Source organism: Mus caroli, chromosome 18, assembly GCF_900094665.2.
Source record: "Mus caroli chromosome 18, CAROLI_EIJ_v1.1, whole genome shotgun sequence".
In the NCBI taxonomy this organism is placed as follows: domain Eukaryota; kingdom Metazoa; phylum Chordata; class Mammalia; order Rodentia; family Muridae; genus Mus; species Mus caroli.
In genome coordinates, this window is record NC_034587.1 from 76,694,808 (window position 1) to 76,708,435 (window position 13,628).

The window sequence follows — 13,628 nt, forward strand, 5'->3', positions numbered from 1 at the left end:
TAGGTTTCAGCTCTAGGCTTCAGCTCTAGGCTTCAGCTCTAGGCTTCAGCTCTAGGCTTCAGCTCTAGGTTTCAGCTCTAGGTTTCAGCTCTAGGTTTCAGCTCTAGGTTTCAGCTCTAGGTTTCAGCTCTAGGCTTCAACTCTAGGCTTCAGCTCTAGGTTTCAGCTCTAGGTTTCAGCTCTAGGTTTCAGCTCTAGGTTCCACTTTCTTTGCTATTTCTCCATTTTCCCTTTGGGAATAGGTGTTTATTTTGTCCCACTGCATTTTGGAAGGTATGTAATTTAAAAAGTTTAAACGGGTTGGGAAGAGATTGCCTTGAGTCTCAGAAGATACATTGGACCTTTGAAAGGTTTTCAAACTGTTCCAACTTTGGGGGACTTTTGAAGATGAAACTAAATGCCTTGAGATGACCACAAACATCTTGGGGGACCTGGAGTGGAAAGTTAAAGTGTTGTGCTCGGGTGTCAATTTGACAAGGGGTGGGCCTGTGATGGTTAGCCTTTACTGTCAACCTGACAGGATTAGGAATCACCTCATGGATATATCTCTAGAAATCTCCCGTGAGGGTTAACTTAGGGTGGATGGTCTACCTGGAATGTGGGCTGCACTGTCCCATGGGCTAGGGAGAAAGGGAATAGTCCAGTGGAATGCCAGGATCGGTCTCCGTTTCCTGACTGTGCCAGTCTGTGTCCTGGGGAGCAGCCAGCCAGAAATCCTTAGCCTGGCGGGCAAGAATGAAAGGTTTCTTGGGGATTAGGCTTTACAGCTCTCTGGGGTGGGGAAGCTGGAGCACGGCAAGCTAGGAGCCTGAGTCAGACACCAAGCAGGAAGTGGCTGCAGTCAAGCATGGGTTTGAGGTCCAGTGATGAATGCTTCAGGAAAGAAAACTTCCCTGGAGTGTTACAGCTCAACAAGACAGGCACTCTCACACAGTCTTCGGTGAAATAGCTCACGCACGTTATTTCTTGTGGACAGGGACCCTATACACATTTTTGGGGCGGGATCTAGGGGTCAAACTTCCCATTGGCTCAGTCTGAGAAGTTAGGGACCCCCCATTTGCATGGGGAAGGACTTCAGGTGTTGTTCTCACATGACTGATTGTCATGGTCCTCTTATTGGGGTGGTCACATGCTCCAGGACAGGAATCTTGTCAGGAACTAGTCTGAACTCCTGCCATTCTCAGTAATGAGCTTTATGGGGGGGGGTGTTGAACTTTGCTGCAACCTTACCAGTCTGGGTCCACTGCCCCACAATGTGACCAGCCACCTCAACCTTCCTGCCCATGCCTTCCCAGCATGAAAAGGGTTATGTCCCTTCTTAAACTATGATGCTGAATAAATACTCTTTTCCTAAAGTTGCTTCTGTCAATTTAATTTTCTTTTCTTTTTTTTAAAGATTTATTTATTTATTTATTTATTTATTTATTTATTTATTTATTATGTGTAAGTACACTGTCTTCAGACGCGTGTACTCCAGAAGAGGGCGTCAGATCTTGTTACAGATGGTTGTGAGCCACCATGTGGTTGCTGGGATTTGAACTCAGGACCTTCGGAAGAGCAGTCAGTGCTCTTAACCGCTGAGCCATCTCACCAGCCCCTTCTTTTCTTTTCTTTTCTTTTCTTTTCTTTTCTTTTCTTTTCTTTTCTTTTCTTTTCTCTTCTCTTCTCTTCTCTTCTCTTCTCTTCTCTTCTCTTCTCTTCTCTTCTCTTCTCTTCCTTCCCTTCCCTTTCCTTTCCTTTTTTCTTTTTCTTTTTTTTATTACAGTAACTGGAAAAGCAACTAATACGGAGAGAGAGAAACGGCTTCTGCTTTGAAATTGTTATGACTTTGGGGACTTTTGACTTCTCTGTCCTGGCGCCCTCACCAGTGCTGTTTTCTAGCTCCTTAGCTATCAACCGTGGCCAGCCACTTGGCAACACTGCCTCTGTGCTTTCTGTGTGTGACCTTCCTGTTCTGACAGTCTCTAAATGCCAGGGTGTAAGTTACTCTTCTTGCTGATGACACCAAATACCTAACAAGAAGCAATGTAAGGGAGGGAAGGTTTATTTTGGCTTAATGTGTGAAGGGATGAAATCTACGATGGTGGCATCCAGCCACCTTGCATCGCTAGTACGGAAGCAGGGCAGGACATAGACTGCGTTATTAAAAGCTCAAGACCCACTCACTCCCAGTGACCCGCTTTCTCTAGTGAGGCTCCACTTGCAGCACCACCAGCCAGGAACCAAGTATGCAAATCTGTGAGCCTATGGAAGACATTTTCCATTCAATTCACATTCCGCCCTTGCTCCCCCTACCCCACAGGCCGTCTCATAAAGCAAATTGCACTTATTCCAACTTCAGAGGTTCCTAGGCTTTAACAGTCCTGGCATGATGATGAAAACTCTGCCCTAAGTTTTCCAGCATGGATCCAGCTTGATTACCACGGTTTCAGGTATTGCACTCTTTGGGTTCACTCTGGTCCTGTTGCACACTGCCTGGCATCTCAGCCTTCCCTTTGAAATCTACATGGAAGCCTTGATGAGTCTGTAAATCTTATCTACTGTATGCCTAAAAAAACTAACATCACATTATAGTTTTGTTAATTTTGTTGTTGTTGTTGTGACCAACACTCGTCGGAAACAAGCTTAGGGACCAGGAGCTTATTGCCTCATAATTTCAGGGTCATTGGTGTCCTTGGTGGGGAAAGCATGGTAGCTGGCATGGGTTAGACCAGGGCAGCTGACCACATCTTGGCAACTGGAAAGGAAAGCTCTTGGGTTGGAATAAGGGCCAGGCTATAACCTTAATGACCCACTTAGTGACATACTTGTGCCAGTCACTCACAACCTCCCCGAACTGTTCTATTGGTGGGGACCATGACTTTAAAGGTAACTTTCTGGGAGATGTTTTACACTCAGCCACACAATTCTATCCAGCTCCCATATGCTCACAGCCAACCACCTTATAATGCAAAATATACTCACATTCTTTTGTTTTGTTTTGTTTTGTTTTATTTTTTCCAAGACTGGGTTTTTGTGTGTTGCCCTGGCTGTCCTGGAACTCACTTTGTATACCAGTCTGGCCTCGAACTCACAGAGATCCGTCTGGCTCCGCTTCCCAACTAATGGGATTAAAGGCATGCGCCACCATGTCTAGTGAAAGTCCCCACATTCTTAACAGTTCCAGAGTTGCTCAAAAGTCTAACGTCCTTTCTGAGACTCAAGGATCTTAAGATCCTTAACTTCGAGCTTCCCTAAAACTAAAACCAGGTTACATACTTCCAGTATCCAATAGCACAGAGGAAACCTTCAGTACTAGTTAATTTGCCCTCCTCGGCGACAGAATACCTAACAAAAGCAGTTTAAGCAGGAAACGGTCTATTTTGGGTCACACGTGGGGAATAAAACTTACTGTGACGGGAGATGAGTGGTACTGGAAATTCAGGACAGTTCTTCAGGTGGTGTCTAGAGTCTTGAGGCAGAGGGCAGGGACGCTAGTACTCAGCTCACTGCTCGCTTTACTCTGTCCAGAACCCCACCCCGTGCAATGGGGCTGTCCACAGTCCACCTGGGTTTTCATACTTAGTTAAACAGAGGTGTGTTTCCATGCCGATTCTAAATCCACTTTAGTTGACAATTAAAATAAACCCTTACATCTATGATAAAGAAAAGGAAGAGGAGGAGGAGGAGGAGAAGGAGGAACCACCACAGGATAGGAAGGAAAAACAAGACTAAACCACGGTAAAATTCCATCCCGCAAACACTAAACCCCACGTCTGTATTCAAGTGTGCATAGATGCATGTAAGCTAGTCTGTCAGCTGATGAAGGCTGATATTTGATAATGTTCTGAAATAGCCATAAGAATACTTCAGGAGGGGCTGGAGAAATGGCTCAGCACTTAAGAGCACTGGCTGCTCTACGTCTGACATCTGGGACATGTGGTGGCACCACCTAGGCTCTGATGGTCTTGGATAGTTGTACGTGTATCGGGAAACCAGCTGTGGTTCCGAGTCCTCTGCTTTCTCCCCCAACTATCCAGGTGCAGTTGCACACCAGGCTGCAAGGATAAAGTGGAGTCCAGAACAGATGGGGTCTGAGGATCCCAGTCTGGCTGGGAGCAAGTGCAGAGGGAAGAGGGAGTCTTCTCTGAGGATTTTAGTGTTACAGCTGTTTTGGAAGATATATTCAATGAAACAGCTCTCTTATACAGTCCAGTGAAACAACTGGCGAGCATATACTTTATTCAGGGTGACCAAGGGCTATATATGGACCTTGGAGAGTGGGTAGAATTTTCAGGGTGAATGTAAAATCATTGGCTAGAGCTTAAACATACTGTGACTGCCTCATTTGTATGGAGAGGCATTCCGGGAGTCTCAGGTCCTTAGTAAGATGGGTTCTTATTGGGAAAGAGGAAGTTGAACTTGTAGGTTTTCCAAGGACTACATGACATTCCTCAGGGGCCAGGCACCCCAGATCAGGCCGAGAAGAGGAAGCCCCTCTAAGAAAGGGGAGTTTTCCATTTTGCATTGAATTCAGAGGAGTTATCCAGACATAGTAGACTTTGACCTGCAACAGATAGTCGCTCTGACTCTATTGCCGGCAGTATCAGGGATCTTCCTTGAGCTGGTTCCGCTCAGTGTCCACAGCTTTCCTGCACATGGACCGCATTCCAGGCACCACCAAGACCTTGGGTTTCCCATTACAACTTGGGCTCAACCTTCACTGCCTCAGTTCTTGCCCCCAGGTTCCTGCCTTGACTTCCTTTGACGATGGATGAAGATGTGGCACTGTAAACCGAAGTAAACCTCTTCCTCGCAAAGTTGCTTTGGATTGTGGTGCTGTGGCACAGCAGTAGGAGCTGTAAGATTTCCAGCATTGCTGGTATATAAAGTTCTGACTGAACATGATTACACTAAGATCTTCCATGTCAACATGGGTAAGTAAGACTCGGTGGTAAAACACTTGCCTAGTAAGGCCTGGATTCAATCGTTAGGACTGTGAGGACAAAGACCGTCTCTTTCTGATGAGACTCTACCGTCTCATCAGTAGAGTCTGTGGCATTTTCTATGAAAAGTCACATCATTTACAAACAGTCGCACTTCTTCCCAACTTCATCGCTTGGCCTGCGATCGTAGTCTATTCTCTAGACAGAGGTGATCAGGGTTACCCGTGGCGTTGTCCCCACTTCATTCTAGATGTTAAAAAGGAGAATTCTAACATGTTCTTATTGTCTGCGAAGGCAGATGCTCTTTTTCAAGGGAGCGAAACTAGAATCTTGTCTTATTTACTTTTCTGTTGCTGTGAAGAGACACCTTGACCAAGGCAACTTATTAAAAAACAAACAAACAAAACAAAACAACAACAACAAACCACTTAACTGGGGTCTCTGTTCCAGTCTCCTAGAATGAATCTTTGACCAACATGGTGGCGAGCACAGCAGCAGGCAGGCAAGCATGGCACTGGAGCAGTAGATGAGAGCTTGCACCTGATCCACAAGCCCAAGGCAGGGAGAGAGAGCCAAGTGGAATGGTGTGGGCTTTTGAAACCTCAAAGCCGCCAACCCCCATTGAGATACCTTCCCCAATAAGGTCACACCTTCTAGCCTTTACCAAACAATTCCAACAACTAAGGACCAAACATTCAAACACACCCTCCTATGGGGGGCCATTGTCACTCAAACCACCACAAATCTATTCCTCATCTCCTGAAATATTCTCTTAAAAAAAAGATTTATTTATTTATTCTAAGTAAGTACACTGTAGCTGTCTTCAGACACCCCAGAAGAGGGCGTCAGATCTCATTACGGATGGTTGTGAGCCACCATGGGGTTTCTGGGATTCAAACTCAGGACCTTCGGAAGGGCAGTCAGTCTCTTAACTGCTGAGCCATCTCTCCAGCCCCTCCTGAAATATTCTTATAGCTATTTCAGAACATTATCAAATATCAGCCTTCATATAAGCATGTCTGTCATATACTAGCTTATATGCACACTTGAATATATGTTTGTGATTCTATCTATACGTAAATAAAACTGTGTATTCCTGAGATAAGCTCTCTTGGTTCCGGATAGTGTTTTCCCTGGAATCTCAAGTATCTGAGTGAGATCACCTCTGAGGTCTCCTCTGCATCTTATCCAGGCTTAATTTGGCACCACAACTTCACCCGTCTTGTGGAACAGCTTGGGGAACTCTCCTTATTTTCTGTCTCGGGTTCTGTTTTGAAAGTTTGGTGTAGTACGTCTTTACACACGGAGCTTAGTGTTTTGAGGCATTGTTGGTCTTAGATCAGGGGCCCCATGCTGTTGTGTCTCCATCCGTTTTAAGCAAGGGTTGTGATTTCCTCACATCCCCTTCATCCCCTGTGGTTTTCTGATTTTAAACATAGCCATTGTCAGATCAGTGACAGAGGCTGGGAAGAGAACCTGGGTCCCCTGAAAGAGCAGCCCCTGCCCCTAGCTGCTGAACGGTCTCTCCAGTGCCCCGCTCTTTGATTTGTGACACGAGGGTGGCTCTCTTCCCATCCACTCAGCCTGGAATGCAATATTGTGGATTTGTTAATTCCAAAGCCTTCAACCCAGAACGTACAGCAGCTCCCCTTCCCCTGTGGTCTCCCTGGAACGCGGAGCAAGCCGTCTCGGAACTTGGCACTTCCGAGTCTCCGACTTGCCCTCCTAGTCACGTGAGTCACGTTTCCTTTCCTGACTTCTTGATAAGCAGAAGTTTAGTCTCCTCAGGCCCACGCTCTCTGTGTTAGTCTGTGCTCACCAGTCTGTTGTCTCCCACTTTGAGATTTTAATTCAACAGTTGATATTTGCATTTATAAACCTCATCAGATTTATTTTGAAAGTTCTTCATTTTCTACCCAGTTTTTATTTCTCATTTTGGTGACTGTTTTGATAATGGCTCACATCTGACTTTTAAAGTTATGCGCTTTACATTTTGAGCAGTTGGTGTTCTGTGATCCACCTGCTTTGTATCCATTAGCTTCCATCCCAGGAGTGTGCCCTGTGCGTCTGTGTTCTCTATGAGCACATTTTGGTTGGTATTACTTTGTGGACACTTGGTAGCATTTGCTGCTGGCAAGAGCCATGGGCCAAATGGGAGCATCCTTGCATCCTTTCAGGGCAGGCTGTACCCTGCGGCCCTCTGGGTGGTTCCAGGAGAGCATGTCCCCTTGGGCAGCTTCTCTCATGTTATACTCTTGCATTTCTTTCCTTCCTTGACAGTCAGGTGACAAGGGTTTTCTTGGTTGGGAGTTTTGAAGCTATCCCTTTTCTTCTTCAAGCCCAATGCTGACATGAAAAACTGAATCCTAAGTTGGAGTTTAGATATTTTGCTGCATGAGGCCTTCAGAGTGTCTAGGATGCTTTCTTGTCAGAAGTGGACATACGCTCCCATCTTCCTGCTCTGTTTGAAACGGGCTTGCAAAGATTTAAAGGGACACTGACTTCCTCCCTGTTCCTGCCTTCTGATTTTTCTCTTCCCTTTGGCCCCATTTCTTTTTCTTTACTTCTTTCTTTGTTCCTTCCTTCCTTCCTTCCTTCTTTCATACCTGGATTGTGTGTCTTTTAAAAAATGATATATTATATATATATATATATATATATATATGAGTACACTGTAGCTGTACAGATGGTTGTGAGCCATCATGTGGTCACTGGGAATTGAACTCAGGACCTCTGCTCACTCCAGCCCTGCTCGCTCCAGCCCTGCTCACTCTGGCCCAAAGATTTATTTATTATTATATGTTAGTACACTGTAGCTGTCTTCAGACACAACAGAAGAGGGTGTCGGATTTCATTATAGATGGTTGTGAGCCACCATGTGGTTGTTGGGATTTGAACTCAGGACCTTTGGAAGAGCAATCAGTGCTTTTAACTGCTGAGACATCGCTCCAGCCCAGAGTGTATATATATATATATATATATATATATATATATATATATTTTAAAGAGATTTATTTTTATGTATATGAGTGAGTACTCTGTCTGCATGTACACTTGTAGGCCAGAAGAGGGCATCAGATTCCATTACAGATGGTTGTGAACCACCATCTGTAGCAAGTGCCCTTAACCACTGAGCCATCTCTCCAGCCCCTGGCCTGATTTCTAAGCCCTAGCCTCAAAGGCGGTGGGGTCTCATGGTCCTCTTATTTTGAGGAATGGGTTGGAGGATGAAGGGGTCCTTAAAGAAGGTTTCTGCTAGGAAGGAGGTCTGCAGGAAGAAATGCTTTTGGTGTGGGCTTCAGAGAGACAGACGTGAGCACCGTAAGATGCCCACAAACACAGCAGGCTGCGTCTCAGGTGTTGTTACTTGATGGATTAACCTCAGAATGGCTGTGCTCTGAGACACGTTGACGACACGGGCTTTCTAGACCTTTCCATTTACCCATGGCCCACTGTGTCCTGACACTTTCCTGTAGGTTGGACCACACAGCACTGAACTTTCAAGGGAAGTGTCTCTTGGGGAACAGAGCAATCTTGCAAAGATGCATTTTTGCTAAAAGGGGCACGCCACATTTTCAGTTTTGCCTTTGTTTTTAAAGGGGGCAGTAGTACATGTTGTGTGAATCCTGGGAAGCTGGGATAGCTCCCTTATGCTCCATGGAGAAGGTAGAGACTGGAGGATATGTGACAACAGCTGGGGTTTGTCACCTTGAGAGTAGCTGCTATGCTGTGTAGGGCAGATGTGAGTGGAGGGGAGAGCATGTGTTTTCTGTCACTTCTCAGTGCACTGGAGCAATCAGGGCAGACAGAAGACTGGGGCAGGTCTCACTACTCACCCATGCTCTTCTGGATCCTCCAAGTTGCACTCTTTTCACGATTGGGATCCCAGTGTCGTTCGACAACAGTGAGGAGGGTTTGATTTCAGCACAGAACGTTAATACTGCCAGAGATGGGGGCATGGCCAAATGCAGCACGCAGAGTTTCTGCACTCAGCCTGGGTCTAATTTCCTATTGTTATTACAAGTCAGGCATTAAGGAAGCAAGGAATTTCAGTGACTCTGATTCACGCTTGCAGCCTACAGACTTTCATTTGGTGCCTCACACGGCCGGGTGTGGGACTGGGTTTCCAGGGAGAGCCCTGTAGGACTGAAGGGAGGCCGTGAGCAGCTTTGAGCTTCTCCAGCACTGTCTCTGTCCCCCAGAAAAACCCTCAGCCCATGGCACAAGAAGAGTAAGTGGTCAGATCCTAACACTGTTTATTCTGGCAGCTAAACTGCTACAGGTTCCCAGCTGCTGCATATGATAATGTGTGCTTTCCAGCTGGGACCGGTACAATATTGGACAATGGTTTAAAACTTGCTGGCTTGGTCTTTTCCAATGTGTCTTCGAGGTCCTGTTGGAGACCCCTGGCTCCCTAGGCTGAGTGTAGATGCAGCCCTGGGAAGGTGTCTGTTTATACGAAGAAACCAGCAGGAGCTTAGTGGTGGGTTACACCTTTATTTAAGAGCCCTTATCACTAAGAGGTGCATGCCAGAATCCTTAAAGATGGAAAGGTTGGCCGTCTGGCGTCTGCCTCAGGATAGTCTGGATTAGAGAGCTACCAGGTGATTGGAACCAGGTGGGTTTGCACTTGTGACTGCTGGAGGAGGGTAGGACTGTCAACATTTTTGCATGTGTTTGAAATTTTTCATAATGAACAGTTTTAAAGGCCCTCGATGAATACATTTGCTTATGACTTATACACAAATCATCACCCAATTTGTTTCTTGTGTTATTTTCTCCACTCACTGGAGAGAGTTTATAAAAAAAAATAGGTCTCAAGATGGACCATTGTAGCCAGGCAGTGGTGGCACACGCCTTTGATCCCAGCACTTGGGAGGCAGAGGCAGAGAGGCAGGCAAAATTCTGAGTTCGAGGACAGCCTAGTCTATAGAGTGAGTTCCAGGACACTCGAAAACAAACCTAAATAAATAAATAAATAAATAGGACCATTAGTGTAATTCAAAACAGAACAGGCTAGTGTCCTAGACAAGAACTGCAGGGCAGATACAAGGATAAAGTCCAGATGGAGAGGTCCTCTCCCATCCTGACCTCCACCCGTGGCTCCACATCACCATGCCGTACCAGTGAGACCAGCATCCGCTACTTGGATCTCGTCTGTTCTACAGTAATGCCACGTGACCATGACACCGTAGCTTCATAACGAGTTTGAAACTTAGTAGTGTGTGTTCTCTGAATTCTTTCTCTCTCATGATGTTCTGGTTATTCCAGATTCTCTTCATATCCATGCAAACGGACAGCTTGGCTTTATCTATTTCCACAGAAGCATACAGACATTTTAACGGTGACTGCGTTGAATTTGTAGAGAGCTGATAAACGTAAACACGATTAAATCTTTTAACATGTGGGTGTAGGTTGTCTCTGTTTACTTAGGGTTATGTTTGGTATGTGAACCCAGCTCTCACGAGTCTGCAACCTTTAAAGAATAAATGTAACACGCTTTCGTTACATTTAATACAAAGCATTTCCTTTTAAAATTGCTCTCTAGACCGGATCTCGCTTGCTCTGTAGCCCTTACTGGACTGAAGCTCATTGAGCAGATGCAGCTGGCCTGGAATCTCACAGAGATCTTCCTGCTTAGGAGTCCTGCGTGCTGAGATTGAAGGCTTTTTGCTGAGATTGAAGGCATTTGCTCACCGCGCTGGCATTCCATTCTTGTTGGGGCTGTTTTTAGTGGAATTGTTTTGTTAATCGGATGCTTAGGTTGCTCGCTGATAGCATACAGAAATATTATAGATTTTGTGTTCCATAATCCTGATGTTATCACATTGAGTTGGTCTTTTCTTTTGTAGTCTATCTATCTATCTATCTATTTATCTATCCATCCATCTATTATCTTTCTACGTAATGTAGATGGGGTTGATTGTTAACAGACTATTTTCTTTCAGTATCTGTGGCTCTGATCCACTTTCTTTTTCTCCCTCTCTTCCCTGTAGAAGTCTTAAACTTGGAGCACAGTGCGGAGCAGAAGGATCAGAACAGACTTCGTGCTCTGTATCTACAGGGGAGGGGCTCAGCCTTTTACCGTCATCTCTGATGCTAGCCGTGGGCTTTGTACATTGCCGTTAGCAGACTGAGAACAACCCCTTCTTCCCAGACTCTGTTTGTTGAAAGGTTTTTTGTTTTTTGTTTTTTGTGTTTGTTTTTTTTTTTAAATCACAAACAGATGTTGCACCGTATTATTCTTTCCCCACATTTTCTACAAATTGGTGGATTGTTTAGATGTGAGAACAAACGTGTGTTATCTTACAGTTGGCCATGGCTCACGATACTATTTCGTGCCACTGGAACTTTGGTATCAGGGTGACACCTGCTTCGTAGAATGAGCTCAGAAGTGTTATCTATCTAATCCTTTTCCAGAAAGAGTTGTGTAGGGTTGGTGCGACGTTTTCTTCAGCGTCTTGAGAGACATGAGCTGGGTCTGAGCTTTCTTCTGTGGATATGATTTTAGTTGCAATTCATTTCCTTTACCTGCTATAGGCCGTTCGGGCATTTTATTTCTTCCTAAGACACGTCTGATTATTTGCGTCTTTCTAGTTTTTTTTCATGTTGTGTACAGGGGTGGGTGTGCTCACCACAGTAATTTTTTTTAAAATTGGATATTTTCTTTATTTACGTTTCAAATGTTTTCCCCTTTCCAGGTCTTCCCTTCAGAACAGCCCTATCCCAGTCCCCTCCCCCTGCCTCTATAAGTGGGTGCTCCCCCACCCACCCACCCACTCCCATCTTCCTGCCCTGGCACTCTCCTACACTGGGGCATCAAACACTCTCAGGCCCAAGGGCCTCTCCTCCCACTGATGTCCAACAAGGCCATCCTCTGCCACATATGTGGCCAGCGCCATGGGTCCCTCCATGTATATTCTTTGGTTGGTGGTCCAGTTCCCGGGGGCTCCAGGGGTCCAGCTTGTTGACACTGTTGCTCCCTCCATGGGGCTGCAGCCCTCTTCAGCTCCTTCAGTCCCTTCTCCAACTCCTCCATCCGGGACCCTGCGCTCAGTCCAATGGTTGGCTTCGAGCATCCGTCTCTGTATTTGTCAGGCTCTGGCAGAGCCTCTCAGGAGACAGCCATATCAGGCTTCCATCATCAAGCACTTCCTGGCATTCACAATAGCATTCATGTTTGGTGTCTGTATATGGGATGGATCCCTAGATGGCACCACAGTGATTTCATTGTTGGCACAGTTGGCAGTGATGTCCCTTTCCCTCACGACACCTGCCTTCCTTGCTTCCAGTGTCTTTCCTTGGTCAATCTGTCTCAGTGCTCTCATAAGTTCTGTGATGCCGATACTCTGGTGGGGTGATTCTTTGCCTCCTAGGCTGCCCCTTGCGTCATTGATTGGGTCTGACTTGAAGGTGGACCTCTGGGTGGGATCTGTTTAGGGTTCACAGCTCTGAAGGGCAAGGCAAGCAAGCAGAGCCAGACAGGAAAGGTGGGCACTAGAGAAGAGGTAGGCAGAACATCTCAGAGTCTGGCCTAGGGCCGCACATGGATGCGGCTCTCCAGTTCATCCCCAGTGGATGCTCACACTTTGCATTCTAGCCCTGCTCTGAGCTGGAGCTGGTACCCTGGAGGCAGCACCATCCGTCTCTTGCTTTAGGCAGTACTTCAGGTTTGCTGGTAAAGAGACTTCCTGATATGACAGAGGAGGACCCCTTAGGGTGTGGGTAACAAGTACCTGCCAAGCCTGGGGATCACCCTGTGTCCTCAGAGACCCCTGTAGCAGCATCTTCAACACTTGCACAGGCAGCTTGTTCTCGTACGATGAGCCACTACATAGAACTGCAAGGAGCTGTTCTCAGGATTCCTTCTGAAGATATGAAGCTATGCTCTGTGCAGACAACTTTGTTTTTTCTTCTGATCCACACCTGTAGCTGTGTGTGGCTGTAGCTGCATCTCAGCTGGAAAATTAACACTTGAATCCTAAATAATAATAATTACTGTTTCTGGTTATTTTGAATCCACTGACAAAGCCCTTTACAGAATAATTGCACTGATCAATCCCATGGAGGTGCAGAGGAAGGTCCTCGAGTTGGAGTGTGATGAGAACATTAGTGGGAATTCTGCGTCGGTATTCTGTGTGGCGAGTCTAATTGCGAGGGATATATCGTGTTAAAATGCCTGACGTAGGGTCTTGTAATAACACACGGCTCCCATCAAGAAGCAGATGTTTCTTACTCCCCTAGAATAAAACATCATAATTTAACCACACCCACCAGCCCAGTGGAGCAGGAGTGAAGGCCTGTGTGCTGGGGCTCAGATCAGTAATTGCAGCCCTGGAGTCTCAGTGGGGGAAGGTGGCCTTAAAAAGAAACAACTTAGTCAATCTCAGAGAAGGGGTCCGGGGCAGACTGCCTTCCTAGAAACGGAGACAAGGTTTCCAAACACACATGAAACAAATGTTTCTGTTTTTCTGACCTGGGGTCCCTGGGTGTCAGACTTCACATTTCCACTATCCTGGGAGGATAACTGGGCTTCAGGCCATGTAAGTCTACCTTAGATGCGGACCATTCCTTTCTGCTCATGAGGCACTTTTCACACTATTCTTTTTAAAACTCGGAAAACAAACTGTCCATATTATAGTCTCCTTAATATGCTCATGTAAATGATTCTCATCGTATTCAGAAGGTTATGAAACCATCACC